Consider the following 6,324-nt stretch of genomic DNA (forward strand, 5'->3'; position numbering starts at 1 on the left):
TTTACTCTTTCATCTTCAGCATCATTCTGTCATCTGCACAATCTTTTTCCCCGATCCCCCTTTTTTTCTGGGGCAGAAAGTATTTCTTATCCTCCTCCTGCTCCAACTGTCATTTGCCAACGAGCCTCAAGGATAGAAAAGTGGGCGTGTGAGCAGCAAATCACTGGCTCCAACTTCCAGACCATCTGGGAAAAAATATGTGTGGGGAAATGAATGAATAATATTCCTCTCCTCCTCCACCTATATCTCATCAAAATGTTAATCCAAGTCATTTTTGATGTCTGCGTGGACGCTAAATTTTCTCCCCAAACTGATTTATGGCCTGTGACACTCTGCAAACAACTCACACGAACTCCGAAGCAGCCAAGAAATCCTGGACTGGCGATGTATAATCTCTACTAACTGTAAGTGTGTCACACCTTAAACCTTCATCGGCTCTTTGAACGGCACCGGTGCAGGCCAGCAGTCACTATGGGGCAGGGCTGGGACAAAACCCTGAGGTTAATGCCTCAGAACATGGAATGACATCAAGGTGTCATCATGCATTTTATGGTCACAATATCAAAGTGACCAAACCCCTAATTACAGCATCCAGAGCAGTGATTAAGCCCTAGTCATGGAGGCCTGGAGACTGGTCAGTGAGACCCTTGGTAACCACCAGCTGCTAGGGAAAAAAACTACATTTCTCTTCTGTTTGGCGAGTGGTTGCTGGTCGTTTTAGAAAACCCCTCAGGTAACCCGACAGTGGTTATGAAGAGATAGATTTCTTCAGAGAAGCCAAAACTCTTAAATATCAGGCTGTAAACAAGGCAGACTTTTTAACATGGAAGTCTTGGGGGGACTAACTCACCTAGAGCCTCAAGTGGACATTTGAGGAACTGCAGTTTATGCCACCTCCATAGTCACTCAGCCCTCAAGATCGATTTTTTTGTTTTGTTTTCTGTTTAGAAAAATAGCACTCATAGTTTCAGTATCTTTTTCTGATTGGGTAGGTGGCTTACATCCTTCCTTCAGAATCACCTGCTGCTTTCTTCACTCTTCGTCTTTACCACCACACTAACCTAAAAATCCTTGGAAAAGTGATTGAAAGTGTTGGCTCGGAGGTCATACTTGAACATCTCTGAAACAGTGCCTTCGAGAAAAAGGGGCTAGTTCACAATAAAACCAATCATTTATTTTATAAAGTCATTTATTCACCAAAAATGTCTCATATAGAGAAACCTTGGCACCATTGTTTAACAGTAAAACCCTCATGTGGCTTTGCCTGATAATAGAAAACTTCAGGAGTGCTACTTAACTGAAGTGGGGGAGAATGGGTGCTAAGAGGTAGTCTCAGTCTCTCGGATGTCCGTGTGGACATCTGGATGGGAAGTTCCTGGCTCCAGGTGGAAAATATTCCTGCCAGGTTGAAAAGAGTTATTTCCCAAAATGTTATACTGCTCCATTTTTCCGATGTGTTTAACTAAGTTTTGGTTTTCAGGCTCTCGGGTGCACAGGCTTACGTCAGAGCCGTACCGCGAAGCCAATGATAACAGCTCCCTCCTCGTCCTCGGAAATCCCGGAGAGCGGTGAGTGTGTTTGAATGCTGACTGTATTAGACTTGTAAATGCAATCTGCATTTACACCCAGCTCCCTGAAGGTCATCGTTTTGTTATGTTTTGTTTGTGATGCTCATTTTACTTTCACCCTCTACCCAAGAGTGGGGGATACATTTCCTGCTCGGAGGATGAAGGCTGTTATGATTTTTGAGCTCTTACTCCAACGTTGTTGTGCAGCTCAACACGTGAGGGACTGATTGACAACATGATTTATGCTTTTCTGTCCCAATGACATTTGGTCAGAGTTTAGTTTGTAGTAGAAGCACAAACAGAGGAAATCCATCTATCCATCCATGTATCGTCACTTCAGACCCCGAGACTGAAACGACATGGTGGCAGGCAGAACACCAGAGTCACTGCTGAAAACCAACAAGTGTGCCTTTATTCATATTTTAGGCTCTCGGTTGTACAACATGGTGACCTCTGGCTCCAAAGAACATCCATCAATCAGCAGGTGATCAATTGCTGTGTCCACCTTTTATATTCAGTTCAATTCAGTTTTATTTGCATAGCACCAAATTACAACAACAGTCACCTAAAGGTGCTTTATATTGTAACGTGAGGTTCAGATTTAATGTGGAACTTGCAGGTTCAGTCTGCTCATATTGTAAGCCCAAAGCTCGGATCAGTGGGGGTAGGGGGGTGTCGGGAAGCACTCCAGTATAAAATCCTTTAAATGTAGCGGCTCCTCCAGGGAGGAGAAAAAGAGGAAGACCACAGAGGTTGTAGGTTGTAGTGAAGGAGGACGTCCAGAGGGTTGGAGTGACAGAGGAGGATGCTCGGATAGGGTGAGAACACGGCAGATGATCCACTTTGGTGACCCCTAAGAAAAGAAATCTTTATGAAACCAGGACACAGGGAGAAGATGCAAACTCTTCACACAGCAGAGCAAAGCATTTAATGGGCTCGTGTTGGGTTTTTACCAGATTTATTGCAATTTCATGACTAATAAAATACAGATGATCAGTAAAATCTGTGAGCTTTTGGCAGCTTTATTTTTATTGAGCTGCTTTCGCAGTATTTCCTGCTCATACATCTAATCAAATATTTTATTAATCCTCTCATCGTTTGACAAATGATGTGGAGCCCCTGAATATTTGTCTGTATTTCTGGGAAGTGCTGGTGAAAGCAGAAGAGTCAGAGGCTGGTTTAGGGAAGCAGATCTAAGTTTTCCATGTCTGTGGTCTTCAAAAGAAGAAAATGTGATTCCCAGGATATGTGACTGCGTTTGCAAACTGCAGATTTCATCCTCAGAAGCGTGGCTGCTCCGGTAGTGGTAATGATTGTCTTTGAACAGATAATAACCTTGATGGCTTTTTCTCAACATGAGAGGTGGAAAACGAGGAATGAAAACATCCAAGCTTTTCGTGTAGCGGAAATCACGAGATTCAGAGTGAATGTAAAAATAAAACTGTGTTTTTCTGGAAGATTGCCGTGTCTCTTTGTACCTACTGACATGTATTGATTGGGTGGTAGACGGGTACACCTGAGGCATCAGCGTATGAGGAGAAGAACACGCTCTCCATCATTTATGACATCTTGTTTTGTAGAGAAACCCCTTCCGGTGTTCCCCTTGCACCTCAGTTTGATTCTCCGTCCTCGGGGCCTCTCCGATGTCTTCGTTGCCTGTTTGGAAGGATTTCAGACACGGACGGGTTGACAGATTGAGTTGAAGCTGAGGTCTTGACTCTCAGCGGCTGTGACAGGGCAGCAGATCTCACCTCATCATCAGACCTCTTCCACGCTGTGCTCGCCGTGGGAGGCGCGTCGCTGGCAGCTGATGTGCGCCGACAGCCGGAGAGGAGATCGTGACGCAAATCGTGACAGGTGGTGAGCGGCGTGTTGGCGGGTGTTGAGCCTTCTTTAACCTGTAGTATCTCCCGTGTTCTGCTGACAGATGGGTTTCTCTGTAAATCACTGTGTTCACCACTCGCTGTTTGCTCCACCTCAGGTGAAGCAGCCTGTGTGGGGATTATCAGCTCTAGACTCTCAGACTATAAGTTGAAGCCACTACAATAATAACAACAGAACCTCGACAATCACATGATTCTCTATGGGCTGAATCTGGCGACAGTGGAGAGGAAGAACTCCTTTTTAACAGGAATAAATCGCTAAGAACAACAAACAGGAAAAACCACAAACTGCATAAAAGAGAGAAAAGACGATGGCAGTGTTGGAGGAACGTCAGTACAAGAGGAGTGGAGGTCATGTTAACAGCATTAATTTGACCATGGGAGGAGCAAATGTGGTGTCTCTGTATCATAACATTGAATAAAAATCCTCCAGTGTGGTCCATCTGTGACCATGAGAGAGTCAGAGGTCCCAAAGGAGCACGTGCAGCAGATTTCCTCCTGGTGAAGTGAACTTCTGACCATGACAGTATGGGTGAAATCCATCCTTCCACTTCAGGCTCGTGGCGAGCTGGTGCACACCTGGAGAGTGTGTCACAGAAAGACCATTCACACCTACGACCCATTTAAAGTCGCCACTGTGGAAGGAGGCCGGAGCACCCAGACAGGACCTATAAGGACACTGGAGGAACATGGGAACTCCACCCACACGGCCCTGGCCGACCCAGACAGACCCAGCAGTGTGAGACAGCAGTGCTAACCGCTGCACCACTGTGCCACCCTGTATCGATGAAATGGTGCTTATGTTGAACATGATAGAAACTATCACACAGAAGACGAAGGCCAGTATATTCTGAGAAACTGTTTGTGTCTTTTTGGCTAGAGTTATTTTTTGCGTGGCACAGGAGGGAAAATGTGTGTGATGTGACTCAGTATGAGTGTCAGATAAAAGTACGCCAAACAAAAGTCTGACTGCATCCAAACTGAAGCCCAAAAACTGTTCCCAGCAGGACAGCAGCTGAAATAAAAGGAGTGCAAGAAGACCATTGCACAAGACCTTAAGAACAAACCCGGGCTTCCTTTTTATTTACTCAGGAAGAGAGTTAGGAATAATGTGATAGAGTTCGTCCTAAATGACAGGCAGTGTCATGCACAATTTATTAGATTTTGAAGTTGCATATGAAAGAATGTTTGTGTTTGTTGGGATCTGGGACCTTAATAAAAACTGGATGTCAAGTACCTCAAAGTAAACAATGTAATTTGTCAGTTAATCGTTGAAACTTTGAGCCTTAATAAAATCCAAATGTTTGAGTCATTAGAAAAATCTCCCCTATAAGGCAGTTAATGAGTCACTGACTGTGTTGGGGTGCCTGGGTCGTTGACCCAGAGTTCTGAGTGTTCATTATTATTGTACTTTGATTTTTTGCCTTTATTTATCATTTCTAGTCTTTTGGTTTCTTTGTCAGAGTTGTGCTTTCTGCTTTCTGTTCTGTTCCATAGTTGCTGTACCGCTGTGTCTGTCTACGTCTCTGTTCCCTCTGTTGCAGTGCCTGCCTGTGAGTCTGTGTCTGTAAGTTCAGTCTGTGTTATGTTTCCTGTTTTACTTTGAAAGTCCGTGTCTCATGTGAATGTGTCTGGTTGTGCTTCCTTTGTCTCATTAGGCCTGATTTACCCCAGCTGTGTTTCCCTCCTGTTACCCATTCCCTGATTGCTCCCTCTGTGTATTTAAGCCCTGTGTTTCTCTGTGTCAGTGTTGCGATCTACCGTTTACTATGCTGTGTGTCGTGCGTGCGTGCGTGCGTGCGTGCGTGCGTGCGTGCGTGCGTGCGTGCGTGCGTGCGTGCGTGCGTGCGTGCGTGCGTGCGTGCGTGCGTTGCTTGTTGTTAGGGAAAATATTCTAAAACACTTCTTCAGTAAAGACTCAGAGAAGAGAAACACACAGAACTTCTTGCTAGCAAGGGCAGCCTCCAGACTGAGACTCGCACTAAGAAACTGCCCCGGTCTTTATTTATACTTGCGCGTGTGTGTGTGTGTGTGTGTGTGTGTGTGTGTGTGTGTGCTTTCATATAACATGAAGGCACAAAAGGTACATCCTTGGTCACAAAGAGGGCAATCTCCCCCTCACCCTAAATAACATGGTGAGGAAGTCCAGCAGTTCATCTATATGTAAAGAAGCACTTAAACTAAAACAAACATAGCTACGTTAATCCTACCGTAAAACAATAAAACAAGGTACGAACTCTCATGCTCCCAGGACGTGGGGGTGCATTCCTGGAGTGCACACCAAGCCTGCAGCCTGTTAGAGATCACACACAATTGATTATATGCCTCTAAGTATACATGGTTGAATATTTCCTAATACAAATAACTACATGCAGTATTCTACTATATGCAAACTTATATCACTAAAAGATTATACTGACTACTAAATACAATTTTCCATTGACACTTGTATTTTGGAAGTTTGTTACTTTGAGTTCACGTCTGTTTCCGGAGTCTGCACTTTGGGTCCTTTTCCTGCCTGCACAAAACCGTTTCATAACAACACAAAAGATGGCCATTTCCTCTGTGACGCCAACCAGTTGTGTTAAGATTACTGCTTTGAAGCATCAAGCTGAGTGTTTTTGTTTTTGCCATCACCATCTTGTTTTGTTTTGTTTTGTTTTTTGTTGTTGTTTTTTAAACAAAGCTCGAACAAGAGATTCCCATTGTATCCTTGTATCACTCTGGTGAGTATCATAATTTCCCCCGAAAGAAAGAAAAACATGATTTTTCATTCAGTTAAACTTGAAATGAACAACTGAAACCATTAACCCACTGCTGGTCATTAGAAACCGTGCTTCTTCTGAACTGCCTCTTCACTAATGAACTCTTAA

The sequence above is a fragment of the Diplotaxodon limnothrissa genome, linkage group LG15 (genome assembly GCF_057381915.1).
Source record: "Diplotaxodon limnothrissa isolate DT_005_m linkage group LG15, D_limnothrissa_male_GT1.1, whole genome shotgun sequence".
Taxonomy (NCBI): Eukaryota; Metazoa; Chordata; class Actinopteri; order Cichliformes; family Cichlidae; genus Diplotaxodon; species Diplotaxodon limnothrissa.